The sequence below is a fragment of the Triticum urartu genome, chromosome 5A (genome assembly GCF_056163025.1).
Source record: "Triticum urartu cultivar PI428250 chromosome 5A, HENAU_Tu73, whole genome shotgun sequence".
NCBI lineage: Eukaryota > Viridiplantae > Streptophyta > Magnoliopsida > Poales > Poaceae > Triticum > Triticum urartu.
This window is the reverse complement of record NC_141877.1, coordinates 684,403,362-684,418,783: the sequence shown is the minus strand read 5'-3', so window position 1 is coordinate 684,418,783 and position 15,422 is coordinate 684,403,362. Positions and strand designations below refer to the sequence as shown.

Here is a 15,422-nt window from a genome sequence, read left to right as displayed (position 1 = left end):
TAAAGAGTTTTATAGATAGATTGCATTGTTACAACAAAACAATCATTCTCACAATATGACTTTCCCAAGTTTTTTGGCACACCCTTATGCTAGCGAGAAGCAATGGTGGAGACGCGGACTTGTGACGGAACACCCGTGTGTTGCGCCCATTCCCCAAGAGGGTATGTCCATGGTGCTTAGTTGGCACGCCCTTTCGAGTTTAAAAATTGCAGTTGCATCTCTAGGAATCGCCAGAATTCAAGTGGCATCTATCTAATTTATTACTTTTTTAGGGGAAAAGCCAACTTTATTACTCAAATTCCACAGATTGTGGGATACTTCGTTGGTCATGAGGCTGGCCAAGCCACACATGACGCCTAGGAAGTAATGATAAAGAAAACTTAGCTAACTTGTGAGCTTCGACATTTTGAGCTCGACCCTCAAAAGTAAATTTACACAAAAGTGGTGAAGATCTCAGTTTTATTTCTCTAATTATAGCTCCGTAAGTGCCCCCGCTATCCATAGCAATATCGCCAATGACTTGTTTGCAGTCCGAAGCCACCACAAATCGTTGCACATTAAGATCCTCTGCTAGAGCGATGGCTTCTCGACATGCTATAGCCTCTAGTGTTGCTGGATCGCAAACTCCGGCAATGACAAGTGCTGAACTTCCCAGAAAGACACCTTGGCTATCTCTGCATATCGCTGCCGCTGTACCTGCTCTCTGAAATTTGACTGCCGCATCAACGTGTATCTTAGCATAGCTGGCCGGGGGTGCTTTCGGCCTCGAAGTAGAGGCGGTACCAACAGTCGCTGGGCCTGCGCTGATCTTTCCACGGGATGAGAGCATGCCCAAATCAGCAATGAAACGAGTTATGAACTCCTTTGTCGCCCTTGGTGTTTGGAATATGGATTCATGGATCGCTTTTCTCCTCGAGGTCCAGATCGCCCACAGAGTTACAGACAACAACGTGAACTTCTCGTGTGTTATCGAATCCATTAGTCCAAAGAGCCAGCTCTTCGCCCTCATCTCTGTTGATGCGACTAAACTGCAGCCCAACTCCTCATCTACTAACGCCCATATGCATCTGGAGACCGTGCACTCGAGGAGGGAATGGCGCCATGAGTCAGGAGCTCCACAGAGACCGCAATTGCTAGTCGTTGACATATGCCGATGCGCCCTCACATCCTCCGACGGTAATGATTGTTTGGACAACCGCCACAGAAATATGCGTACTTTAGCTGGGACTGCAGTTTTCCAGAGAGTCTTCCAAGAAGCTTCATCGAATTGGTTGCTGGATGATGATGCCGAGCCATCTAGCCACGCTTCTCGCCGCTGCTTCGTAGATACCAGCATGTTATAAGCCAATCGGACTGTGAACTGTCATGATCTCTTGTGTGTCCAGCTCCAAAAGTCCTGCATAGGAGCCGTACATAGCGGAATACCCATGATAATTTTTGTGTCAAAAGGCAAGAAAGTTGCTTCCACCACGGATCTCTTCCATGAAGCATTAGTTGCATTGATTAGTTCAGATACTGTGCTGGGAGGGTTATTTATGCGACACCCGTATGGTCTCATCATCTCTGACCGGGGAATCCAATTTTCGTTCCAGATGCTAGTACTCTCCCCATTGCCTATCCACTTGATCAATCCCAATTTCAAAATATCCCGGCCCTCCACTATGGCCCTCCATATCTGACTTGGATGGTTCCCAAGTGTTGCCTCCAGTATAGATGTATGTGGGAAATATACGCTCTTCAGAATTCTCGCACTGAGAGACACTACAAGAAATATGTCAACTAGTGACCTTCTGTCAATGACCCTGGAAGAATTGGTCATAGATCTATGACCATTTCAGACCAATTGGTCAAAAGCTGTTCGGGGGCTCCAAACCCTAAACCATTGCGACCATTTTGGTCAGAAAGGTCGTAATTTCCTTACACGAAATGGTCACAAAGCAAATAGTGCTAGTCCGCTGCCTTATTTCTAGTTGTTAATGACCAATATAGATGGCCATAGCCTTGTAGATTGTGGTGGGTTGTGATGACTAGGCACCATTTCATCAGTTTTGCCTATGTGTCATGTCCATGTGGCAGTTTTTGCCCTAGGTTGTGAAGCAACCTATATTTTTGTTATTCCAAAAATTCCCAAAAAATTCTCATAAATGTTTTGGATCATATCTTCATCAAATATGTCAAAAACATTCCTTGACTAGTTCAAAAATAATTCGAAAATATTCATTTTTCTATTCTGTTCGGAGCAGCACTTTGTGAAGGAAGTACCACTTTGGCATGTCCAAATGGTATCCATTTTCTACAGTGCTTTCCTATGCCCAAATAACCATCCTCCACAAAATGCCAGCTCAATCCATTCATTATTTTGAGCCCAGCTTCAACATTTGTATTTATGTCCAGTGTAGTACTTTGTAAAGCAAGTACCACCTAGGCTCCTCCTTTTGAGGTGAAAATTTGTGAAGACGGTCTTCTTAGTAACTGATCATCCTCAGCCAAAACCCACGCCCATTAGCCATGTGCATTTCCCGTACCGCAAATCAAACACTTGGTTGCTTATTCATGTTTGAGCATCGATCGGTCTCCTCGTGAGAATCTTATGTTGTGATTTTCTTCCTAGCACCTACCTGGGGAGTGCCCAACCCACTAGACTCGGAACTTGCAAAATTCTCCATGCCTGCCTAGCTAGCATGGCAAGGTTGAAAAGCTCAAAATCTTTAAACCCCAGACCTCCCATACTCTTTGGTTGTGTCATTGCTTCCCATGAGACCCAGTGAGGTTTCCGTTGGCCATTTGTGCTCCCCCACCAAAATTTCCTTATTAGCATATTGAGGTGCTCACATAATCCCCCTAGGTAGTTTAAAACAAGACATGGAGAATACTGGCACTGCCTGGGCAACAGATTTGACAAGTACCTCCTTCCCTGCCGCTGACAAAGTTCTCTCTATCCATCCTTGAATTTTGCTCCACAACCTGTCCTTTAAATATTTGAAGGCCCCGTTTTTCAAACTCCCTATGTCAGATGGCATGCCCAAATACTTCTCGTTCAAGGTTTCATTGGGAACATTGAGCATACCTTTTATTTCATTGCGAATGACCTACGCCTTTACTAAAAAATATTGAGGATTTGTTGTAGTTGATTCGCTGACCTGAAGCTTGACTATAGATCTCTAACAACTGGTTAACCTCTGTAGCACCCGCACTATTGGCCTTGAAGAACAGCAGGCTGTCATCTGCGAATAGAAGATGGTTGACTGGTGGTGCCTGGGGCGCCACCTGAATCCCACCCAAGTTTGATGACTCACTTTGTTTCTTTAAAAGGCAAGAAAGGCCCTCTGCTGCTAGCAAGAACAAGTACAGTGATATTGGGTCACCTTGTCGGATTCCATGTGATGGATTGAACTCCTCAAGTTTCTTTCCATTGAACATGACTGAGAATTTTACAGAGGTAACCATGCCCATTACAATATCCACCCACCTTCTGTTAAACCCCAGTTTGAGCATGATGGCTTGGAGATAAGCCCATTCAACTCTGTCATACGCCTTCATCATATCCAATTTCAGAGCACAAGAATGATTTTTCTTTGCCTTGTTCCTCTTCATAAAATGCAAACACTCATATGCCGTTATTATATTATCTGTAAGCAATCTCCCCAGAACAAAAGCTGACTGTTCTGCTGATATTATATCTGGCAATATTTGTTTTAGTCTATTGGAGATTACCTTGGACGCAATCTTATAGAGCACATTGCATAAACTTATGGGCCGAAACTAAGCAAGAAGCATGGGGTTTTTTACCTTAGGGATGAGAACCAGTACAGTGTTGTTAATGCATGCTGCTGACTCTGTCCCATCCACAATTTTGAGTACCACTTTCGTTACATCCGCACCACAAACATCCCAATGACGTTGAAAGAAGTGGGCAGGGAATCCATCCGGACCGGGGGATTTTGTTGGAAACATCTGAAAGAGCGCCTGTTTTACTTCCTCTTGCGTGTAAGGAGCATTCAGAAGATCGTTCATCTTCTGCGTTACTTTGGTGGGCACTGAATCCAGGACCCTCTCCATGCCCTCGACCCCCTCGGACGTATATAAGTTTTTGTAAAAAACGGTGGTCAGCTCCTCCATCTCCTCCCTGTCCTCGGTCAGCTGCTCGTCCGGTCGCTGCAGCGCTTTTATCTGGTTCTTCCGGCGGCGTCTACTAGCTCGCAAGTGAAAAAAATAGGTGTTTTTGTTACCATGAGTTAGCCAATCCAGCCGAGCCCGCTGGCGCCAAAGCAACTCCTCTCTGTGGAACAGTTCGACCAACCTTTCCGCTATCTAGGTTTCAGTGTTTGTCGGGCCCGACCGCCCTGGCGCGGAGCGCATGATCTCAAGCTGGCGTTGCAGTTGGCGAATCTCCATACGCACTGATCCAAAATGATTGCGGTCCCACGCCGACAAATCTCCCGCCAAGCCTCCTAACTTTGCATGCAGGCCATCAACCGTTTCTCCCTCCTGCAAACTCCAACTATCTAGCACAGTGTTGAACAGTGTTTCGTCCCTTTCCCACATCATTTCATATTTAAAGGGCCTGGGGCCCGCTATGCATGCATGCCTCTCACGTAGCTGAAGTAGTATGGGAAGATGATCAGAACTCGCCGCGCTCTTGTGTGATAACTCTGATGATGCAAGGGCCAGTGCCCATTCTGGATTTACCAAGCACCTGTCTAGCCTAACCCGGGTGTAGCTGCCTCCTGCTACCTTTTTTTCAAAAGTCCAACTGGAGCCAGAGTAACCAATGTCTGATAGAGCACATGTATCAACTGCATCCCTACACGCGTCTATTTGGGCTTGGCTTCTTTGTCCCACACCATCATTTTCATATGTGTGAAGAACCTCATTAAAATCTCCCATAACTGCCCATGGTCTATTCTGAGTCTCAGCAATGCCTCGTAGGGTGTCCCATGTTCTATATCTCTCTGGTACCTGAGCTTCACCATAGACAAAGGTAATTCTTACCTGCAAGTCAACTAAGTCATCAACAAGAACATCAATATGATACTTTGAATAACCGATAACTTCAACTTTTATTTCATCGTTCCAGAAAATTCCAAGACCACCACTTCTACCAGAACTAGTAACTGCAAAGCTCTTGTAATAGCCTATGCTATCTGCCATACCCTCAACCCTCTTTCCCTCTATCTGAGTTTCAAGAATACAAACAATAGAGGGGGCAAACTGCCTCGCTAGATCACGAAGCTCCCTGACTGTCGCGGCTTTGCCAATTCCGGACAGTTCCAACAAAGAAGACTCATTGCGCTAGGCGCGACCCCGAGTCGGAGTTCGCCAAATGCGCATCAAGTATTGTGGTGAAAGCTGTACTCTTCACCGGAGCTGGCTCGTTAGACAGGGTTGACTTGGATCTCTTCAGATCCTGCTTGAGAGGTGGACTAAGAGGGACCGCAGGTGATGGCAGAAACAGTTGCTTCGTCTGTAGTACTGAATCGGTTGGGATTATGGTCCTTTGGTCATTAGCCCCTCTCTTCCTATTGCGGCCAACTTCAGCCATGGCTGTATCTTCATCTCGCTGTTTCCTTTCCTCATGGTACTGTTCGTCGTGGAAGTCAGCACTATTGGCCGAGCGACCTCTTCCTCTTCCTGCACGGCCTCTGCCACGGCCCCTCCCAGAATTGCTGCTCTCGCCCGGTCCACTGCAAGGGCCTTTAAACCACGTTGCCTTGATATCTTTAAAGACCAGCGTCTTTGGGGCATGAACCCCGTCACCACACTCTTTGTGTTGGTGGCCTAGATGCCGCATACTGCACACCAATCCGGCAATCTTTCATATTTAACTCTAAAGATAACTCGCTCCATCGAATCTTTCTTCCTTATCACCAATGAAACGGCGTTCTTCAGAGGTTTAGTGACATCGATCCTGACTCAGACTCTCGCGAAGTTACCTTCAAAGTCCGGCGATCTAGGTTCAACATATATAAATTCTCCCACAATGGCCGACAAAGCTTTGACCTTGGAAAAGAAGCCATCAGGCAGGTCATGAATCTGAATCCAGATATCCAGCTTGTTGAGCTCTATAGAAGACGGCTTTGTGAAGCCATCATACTCCGAAAGAACTACAGCTTTCCCCTTGAAATTCCATGGTCCATCTCCCATGACCCTCTCCTAGTCACCTAGGCAAGAGAATTGCATCTTGTACAGGTTATCTTCTAGTGGTCTGATCTTTACCTCTTGAGCTAGATCCCAGGCCACTCTCATATTCCTATAAAACCAGTATTGGCTATATGATTTCTCTGTGTGAACCTTGGCAAGGGCCATCCAACGTGTTTCTTCCTTCGGCAGCTCGGTGTCATCCACCACAACATCCACCAGATCATCTTCTTTCAAACCAAGTTCCTCCATCATCGCTGCCAGATCGGACGCCGCCGCGCTCGATCCAGATGCAGTCGAACTCATCATGCGCTTGCTCGAGGTTAGGGTTCCGCGAGCGGTAGGTCCCAAGGAGTTGTCACCCGCCCCGAGCGCCGCGGTAGCCGAGGGCCACAACGATCGCCGGAAGGGGTGATCAGCCGGGGAGGAGAGGTCCCTACGGTGTCGGTGTCGCTGTCGCCCGAGGTTAGAGAAAACCCTAACGAGAGGGGAAGAAGGCAACACATGGCAGAAATCAGCCCACTCCCTTTTCAGCCCGTTGACGGAAACCGATCAGCCTCTGAGAGCCCAACCAATCTCGTTTCGGCCCAAAAGCTTAAACCGCCAGAAAACCCTACTCCCCTCTGCTCCCACTCCTCCCCTCCGCCATGGCCGCCGGCGACCGCCGCCTGCGCCTGGGCTCCTACCTCGGCGACGTCTCCGCGCTCTCCTTCCTCCCCTCCTCCCCGCGCCCCCTCCTCCTCGCCGGTAACTTCCCCTCCCTTCCCCCCATCCCCTCTCCCGCTCCACTACATCTCGCCGCACGCTCACCTCACCTATTACGCCGCGCGCTCCCGCAGGGACCGGCTCGGAGCTGCTCGTCTACGACCTGGACGCCGCCAGGCTCCTCGCCTCCTTCCGGGTCTTCGACGGCGTGCGCGTCCACGGCATCCAGCCCCCCGCCGACGGGCGCACCGTCGCCGTCTTCGGCGAGAGGAGGGTGAAGCTCCTCAGGCTCCGCGTCGACGCCGAGGATGGCGGCGTACGGCTGGAGCTGGAGCAGAGGCTCCTCGGGTTCGATCACTGGGTGCTCGACGCTTGCTTCCTCGAGGTATGCACGCTCGGTCGAGCTGTCCGGTGCCCGCATCCATGGTATAAAAGCTTCGTTTTCCTCTGCCATTCAAGTTTGCTCGTTCTCGGCGCAGGTGGACGGGCTGCTCGCCATCGGTTTGGGCGACAATTCAGTGGCATTGTGGGATTTGACGGACCGCGTGTTCGTTACCCGAGTGAATTCTCCAGGTTCGACGACAATCGATGAGTTGCCCTAAAGTTTGAAACTATATTCTCTGCGCCAGAATTTGTATTGATATACTTGCTTCTGGTGTGTTTTGTGGATGCAGAGAAGTGCCTTCTGTATTCAATGAGAATGTGGGGGGACTTTGTTCAATCCCTCCTCGTGGCGTCTGGTACCATTCTAAACGAGGTAATCTTCTAATGCAACAAAATTTTGAGACACACAGTGTTTTGTTTTTATGTATGAACATTACTATAACTCATTAACTCCATCATATCTGTTTTCAGATTCTTATTTCGATATTGGTACCCGAAACCCTGAGTACTTCGTTATTAAGCTCGGACGAGTTGGGTGCTACTGGTGTAGATAACAGTGAAAATGTTCATCTTAGTGATAATAAATACATGGCTGTTCATATTGGAAGGCTGAAGGAACACGAAGGTTCAATATTTCGAATAGCTTGGTCCTCTGATGGATCAAAGTTCATGTCCGTTTCTGATGATCGCAGGTCAGGTTCATTCTGCCTTTCACTTCTCTGCATTATCTGTGTCAGATTTCCTTTGCTGAAGTATATGTATCTAGCTTCTGGAACTTTATTGTTTCAAATGGCAGTCTTTTGTAATATTGATCTCATGTGCTTGGCTTCATTGTTATGGCAGTGCTCGCATGTGGATGTTAAGTTGTCGGCCACAGGATCTTACTAATCAAACAGCCAAAATTGATGATGTGGACATTATACCCAAACTGACACTTTTGGGACACAGTGCTAGAATTTGGGATTGTTGCATATCTGATTCTGTAAGTTTGTTGCACTTTGCCTTTTCATCTTTCAGTTTTGAAGGTGGATTTGCCATTATGCTTGTTTAGCGACGGCCATTTTCTCAGTTCTTTTCTACTCACAACTCTGTCATGGACACATACCATATTATTGCATTAATGCTTTTTTTGCGACAAAAGGGGAACTTGATCATCTAGCTGTTATTGTAGACGAAATACAGCTTACTGTTTTCACCTCAACTTGCCTTTTAGATAGTTATAACTGCTGGTGAGGATTGTACTTGCTGCATTTGGGGCATGGATGGAAAGCTAATCAAAACATTCAAAGAACACATGTAAGTTGGGAAGATTAACTTAGATAGAGTGTAAGCCGAGCAAATTAAGTATGTCGGAGTTTGACTACCTTGACTTGCAACAAGTGCTTCCCTTAGTAAAACTTAATTTTCTATGCTGCATCTATTGTTACAGTGGCCGAGGATTATGGCGATGTTTATATGATCCAAGCTCACTAGTTCTGATCACCGCGGGGTTTGATTCTGCAATCAAAGTGCACCACCTGTGTAACTCCTCTTTTCATGACATATTGGAAGAAAACGTGGCCCCAGATGGTCTGAAAAACGATTCTGAGGTGTTTGAAATATCTTCTCCTATAGTATCAGGACAGCATGGTGCCTTGGATAGGTATGGTGATGTGCTTCCGTGTTTTCTTGTATTATCTCCATTTTTCATTGTGATATAATGTGGGTGATTGTTTTTTCGTTTATCACAGCAAAAGCGAATATGTCCGATGCTTACATTTTGTGCAAGAAAATGTTCTCTATGTTGCCACAAACAATGGATATCTGCATCATGCTGAGCTCTCTGATACAAAAGATCCAAGATGGACTGAGGTTATTCAGGTCACTGAGAAAGCACCAATTATATGTATGGATGTAATGACAGGGTGCTCAGACACCAATAATTGCCCTTGGAGATGGTCGTGGAAATGTTACTATCGTCCGTTTAAGCAGTCCCAGTCTTGAACCTAAAATAGATTTATCTGTTACCTGGCCAGCTGAAAAGGATAGGCAACTACTAGGACTATACTGGTGCAAGTCCCTTGAATGTAGGTATGTGGATTATTTCCTATTTACTTTCTGGTTAGCAGGTAATTATTGTTCTCAACAGTTTTTTCCCCTCGCAGCCACATTTTCACAGCTGATCCTAGAGGCGCTCTTAAGTTATGGAACGTAAGGAATGCCCTTTTGTCAAATGGCCATGCGATTACTACAGCTCAGGAGGTTTCACTTGTTGCAATGTTTGAATCTCCCTTTGGGGCTCGAATTATGTGTTTAGATGTATCACTTCAGGATGAGGTAATTCTTATAAACTTGCTCTGTTTCTCACTGAATGCAAAACCATAACAGTGGCTTATATAATATTTCACGCGAATATGAGACGTTTCATAATTATGACTACGGGAACACTAATTGTTTATAGAATACCAGTGCCTGATGTTCTAACTATCAAAAGAGAAATGTTACAGTTTGCTGCAAAGAAATATATTTTGTTCTCTGATGTAAAAAAAGCGTACATGTTATTTTCTATGCAGATCCTTATAACAGGTGATAAGAAGGGTAACATCGCTGCCTTTCCTTTTCATAAAACATTGGCAGCACATGACAGCAGTGAGGCACAACAGAAGATACCTTTACGTGACCGTTTTAAAGGAGCTCATGGCATTTCTAGTGTCACAAGTGTTCAGATAATCACCTCAGCTTCAGATCATATTGAAATCCACACTGTATGTACAGAGTTCTGTTGTTGTTCCTTTTATTGAAGTCATGAGCTTGGCCTGACATAAACTCCTCTGCTCTGAACATTTTACAGACTGGGGGAGACGGCTGTATTTGCTTCTTCAAGTATGGGAGAAATGTCAAAAAATTTGAATTTGTTGGAATGAGACAATTGAAAGAATTAGGCACCATTCAATCCATCTACGCAAATCATGCCTCTGGTAACCAATTGGTTGGTACCTATGCAATAGGTTTCACCTCTGCGGATTTTATCATTTGGGACCTTGAAAATGATACAAAGGTAAGACATACTGAATAAACTGGACAGTTTGGAAATTTGGATTTGGCAACGGTTGGGCTAATCTAATAATTCTGGATTTGTTTGCCTTTCTATAGCTGGTTCAAATATCCTGTGGAGGATGGCGGTGCCCTTACTCTTATTATCTTGGGACAGTCCCTGAGTATCAAAACTGTTTTGCCTTCATGAAGGTTTGCTGCCCAGCCCTTGCTTAACGATGTTTTTGGAAGTGTTTTCTTCACTGTTGTTCTGTGCAAATTTACACACCTCATGAGAATTGACTTCCTAGCAGGACCACAGTATTCATGTCCACAGACACTGGGCACCAGCTCAAGATAGGAAGCTCCTTCCTCAAGTTTTTCATACCCAGTTCCATGGAAGAGAAGTGCATTCTCTTTGCTTCATAGATCCAGCAAGCTATTCACATCCTGAGAAGAGTGCAGATTTGTGGATTGCAACCGGTTGTGAAGATGGAACCGTCCGGCTTACAGGGTAAATTAGTTACTATTGATGCATACTAACAAACGAGGTTTACTCAAATACACCTGTTCATTTCAGGTGCTGTTATGAATCATATGATATATTTTGTTCTTGATCTTTGTTACAGGTACTCGGCTAGTAGTGCTGGAAGATGGTGTTCATCAAAGCTGCTGGGGGAGCATGTTGGCGGGTTAGCTGTGAGAGATACGTGTTTCATCCCAAAAACATACACATTAGCAGATAAATCGCGCAACTCTAGTGTCAGTTCTGCCGACACTTGGGTCGAAAACAAGGACACCACTTACATATTGATATCTGTTGGATCAAAGCAAGTTCTTACGGCTTGGATTCTAGAACCTAGGATTGCAGAGAACAACAAACAAGTGTGCTCGAGTGGTCTAGATTTAGACACCAAGCAAGGCTCAGAATGCTCAGACAATAGTGATTCAGCCGTTACATTTCAGTGGCTTTCTACCCACATGCCACCAAAGCTTGGCACCAAGAGGTTGAAAGCTGATCATGTAAAGCTGAACTTCGAGGAAGGCGGGAAAGGAAATTCCTCTGCTCAACCCAATCTGGCTATTATGGATCAGATGGAAAATGACTGGCGTTACCTTTCTGTTACAGCATTTCTTTTGAAACATCCGGCTACTGAGTAAGATTTGACACTGCTCTCATCAATCGCTCACAAATATAGGGTCTAGGGTACTTTTTGTTCCAGCTCTTGCAAAAAATGACTGTCATAAATGGCCCACAAATATAGGGTCTAGGGTACTTTCTGTTTCAGCTCTTGCAAGAAATGACACTCATGGGTTGCCCGCAAATATAGGGTTTAGGATTCTTTCTGATTAGCTCTTGCGAGAAATTACTGTCATGAATTGGTTACAAATATACGGTCTATGCTACTTTCTGTTTCAGCTCGTGCAAGAAATAGTTCATGAATTTCTCACAAATATAGGGTCTAGGATTTTCTTTCTGATTTGCTCTTGCAAGAAATGAGGGTAGTCTAAGCTCTTTGTTTAATGTCAGGTTGACGGTATGTTTTGTTGTTGTTGCTTGCTCGGATGCAACAGTGGTTCTCCGTGCTCTTCTTTTGCCTTCTCGATTATGGTACGTAACATGAAATTTCGGAGGCGGAGTTCCTATTTATCTGTACTAGTCTTGGTGGTTTCAGTTAGCTGTTCCGTTTCTTCGTATACAGGTTTGATGTTGCCATGTTGGTCCCACAGGCATCACCAGTTCTTGTGCTACGGCATATTGTCGTCGCCTCTAGTGCGCACTGTGAAGGTCAGTTCTACCCTTTATTTTTTGTTCTGATAATGTTGTTAAGCATAATGAAATTCACACATCTGCTTTCAGGTGATGTTTATAATGGCGATAGATACATTATCGTGAGTGGGTCTACAGATGGTACCATTACATTATGGGACCTAACAGACACCATTCATGGCTTTATGCAACTAGTATCAGAGACAAAACCGCACATGGTTATCGACTGCCAAAAGCGGCCCAAGACAGGTAGAGGGAGTCAGGGTGGTCGTCGTCGGTGGCGATCACTGGCAAACAGTTCTGTGAAAAAGGGTAACGAACAGGCATTGCTCCCCAGTGAGAACAATCTGAATACCTCTGCTGCTGCCGTGGAAATTTCACATGGAACTCCCGGAGCGTTAGAAAATGAGGTCATAAGCACCGAGAACACAGTTTCAAGTACCCAGTCGTGTGATGTACCTGAAGTGCAGCCATTGCAGATGTTGACCGGTGTTCACCAGTCAGGCGTCAACTGCCTCCACGTGTCGGAGATGGAGCGGCAATCATGCTCTATGCCTGGGATGTCCTACTGCATCATAAGTGGCGGTGATGATCAGGCGGTTCAGTGTTTCGTTTTCACGTTAGGATCCCCGCAGGCCTGCTCAACAAACACGTCAAACATAATCTCGTCTCCTGACAAAGGTGGGCTTCAAATACTTGACCAGCACACGGTTCCCTCGGCTCACGGATCAGCAGTGAAAGGTATGTCTGTCACTGTTAATATCACGGCTTGGTTCATTATTTCAGTTTAGCAACTGTTCTTGCAAGCTGATGATACAAGCACCTGCACTTTTAGCGTCAGGTATCTGGACGGACGGCGCTTGGGCTTTCTCCACCGGCCTTGACCAGAGAATCAGATGTTGGAAGATGAGCCCTTCTGGCAAATTCACGGAGCATTCCCATGTCATCATAAGCGTGCCTGAGCCGGAAACGCTGGATGTTTTCCATGACCGGTGAGGAGGCTTCACAGCATCATCTATGTTGTTTATTCTTGGCTGATGAAAATGTGTACGTGATGTTCTCTGTCGTAGTTCCATCTTTACGGTTTTCTCACGGTGATTGCTGTTATCTTGTCAGTGGGAGCGGGAAATACCACATCGCCGTTGCAGGAAGAGGGATGCAGATGGTTGAGTTCTCGCCTCCTGAAGACGACTCGATGAAGATAGCGTGAGAACAACAGCCTGGGGGGCGCGTCGTGGAATCCCGCCGTCCGTTTTTTGGGGATGATTTGTAATTCCATTTTGATGTGTAGCTCTTTCTGAGTGAGGGAATGAATTAGACAACCATCGATCTGGAAATCTGGTGGCATTGATTTGATTGAATGGAAGAGAGAAACCTAAGCCGTTTCTCATCTGAATGTACTCTCCACTTGACAACCATCTGAATCAATTAATCCCCGCCAAATTTCCCGACATTGGTAAACACAGAGTCTTTGCAGGAATGTTCAATACAAATACTGAATGTTTTATCTATTTCAATGCCGGCAAGACATTAAAAGTCACATAATCGCAATGTCATGCTCACATCTCCAAAGCTCACATCTCCAAAGCATCTTTTTTTGAATAGTCTGGATTGGTTACCACGTGTGTCACGTGGTCACATTTCCGAACCATCAATTACCATCACATACGAGTCATCTAATGTTGCTACAATACAACTTATGATTGGCTCCTTAGCTCGAATAACAACAACTCTAGGAGTAGGGCAGATGGATTTAGCGGTGGCGGGACAGTAGAGAAATGAAGCTTTTGCATTTAAATTCTGAAATCCAAATCCAAATGGAACAAAACATTATTATCACGAATGGAACAAAATAACAATCAATACATTGTTATCACCTGTCAATTAAATTACAACTTTTCTCAGAAATCCATCCGCGAGCTAAGCAAGTTGTCAATTTAAGGAGATACATTGGAATACGGGCCTGGAACTCATCCAAGGGCAATCAATACATTGTTATCACCTGTCAATTAAATTACAACTTTTCTCAGAAATTCATCCGCGAGTCAAGCAAACAGTCAATCTCAGTGATATACGTTGGAATACGGGACTAGAACTCATCCAAGGGCATGCTGCCATCTAGAACCCTCTGTAACTCGTTATATAATAATCTGCCAAGCTTGTGAGCTTGCTGTTGGAGCCCTCCACGCCTAAATTTAATCACTTTCTTCGCGCGCAGAATCTCACCCCTTGAAGCCTGATGTGAGCAATTGTGTGTAGAATGCTTCCATTGCCTTCTAAAACTGGATTTGGCATCGCGTTGGGCAGCATAGATTGAAAAAGGAGACGGAGGTTTTCGAGATTACGAGCGAGCACGCTGAATCCTTGCAGTATGGGCAGTTACTCACATGACCAATTTCGTGCTCGCACTAGGGTGTGAAGTGTTTGGTACATCTCAGGAGCCGTACGCAGAGCATCCAGTGTCTCAAGCTCGACCACACTCGTACCGAAGATGTTGGCCAGCGCTCGGAGCTGGTCGTTCGTATGGATGGGTAAGAGATGTGCGGCTGCCATGGTACCTGTGAGGAGACAGACTACTAATAAGACCTGTGCCATTGCGCAGAACAGTTGAGCGTGTGCCCAGCCTCTGTAGGTTCAGTCCAACTTGCGTGTTGACCTAAGGAGCTCGTCTCGGCCGTGGCTTCAAGCACGGCGAGAGTGCAGGAGATTGCTTCTGCGCGTACGCGCGTGTGCATGGAAAAGAGACGCTCGGGCTCGAGCTTCAGCTTGGCTCGGGGTCATAGTGAGCGCGGCGAGTAAGGTAGCAGCACGGCGCGCGGAGAGCGGCCGTGCACACGCGAGGGGCAGAAGTAATTTACAGTCGGAGGGCTTGGCCTTGTTTTGTAGACGCTTGGAGGGCTTGTACTTGTTTACTGTAGTGGGAGTCACTAATTACTTTTAGTTTATTCTGTGTAAACAGTAAACTTGTAATCGGAGGGCTTGGCCTTGTTTTGTAGACGCTTGAAGACCTCTAGTAATATTTTCTAACAATCTGATGAAAACATCCATTTGTTGATGAAATTCAAAGTAAATGAAATTATTTATATTAAACTTTCATATTTTAAAGACATTTTTGGAACATCACATTGATAAATAGTATATTATAATGAACCTAAATTATATTTTTAATACATTACATTACTAATACATACACCTTAAAATACATTTAAACCAAAGCCACTTATATAAAAAAAAATGACAAAACCACATGTCTTACATGATTAATGTTTACACTTCCATACAAATAGTGTGTATGTATTCATAAATAGTTTAGGAGAGCTTTATGAAGTGTATAGTATAAAAACACCTTGGTAGATGTCTTTATGATTAGATATATGCAAATGGAAATATCTAGAGTGCACAAGATGTATGC

At 45.3% G+C, this 15,422-nt stretch overlaps 1 pseudogene across 1 annotated transcript; it reads left to right on the top strand.

Annotated features, from left to right (window-relative positions):
- The first annotated feature begins 6,694 nt into the window (after window positions 1-6,694).
- On the top strand, window positions 6,695-13,463 carry LOC125530138 (uncharacterized; annotated as a pseudogene). The gene is made up of 20 exons (XR_015603099.1): window positions 6,695-6,885; window positions 6,978-7,228; window positions 7,323-7,416; window positions 7,518-7,600; window positions 7,699-7,919; window positions 8,071-8,209; window positions 8,441-8,523; window positions 8,657-8,869; window positions 8,958-9,297; window positions 9,372-9,543; window positions 9,780-9,971; window positions 10,058-10,264; window positions 10,360-10,452; window positions 10,554-10,753; window positions 10,869-11,396; window positions 11,771-11,851; window positions 11,943-12,028; window positions 12,101-12,751; window positions 12,852-13,002; window positions 13,127-13,463. The product of XR_015603099.1 is annotated as an uncharacterized LOC125530138 (transcript).
- Window positions 13,464-15,422: the final 1,959 nt, after the last annotated feature.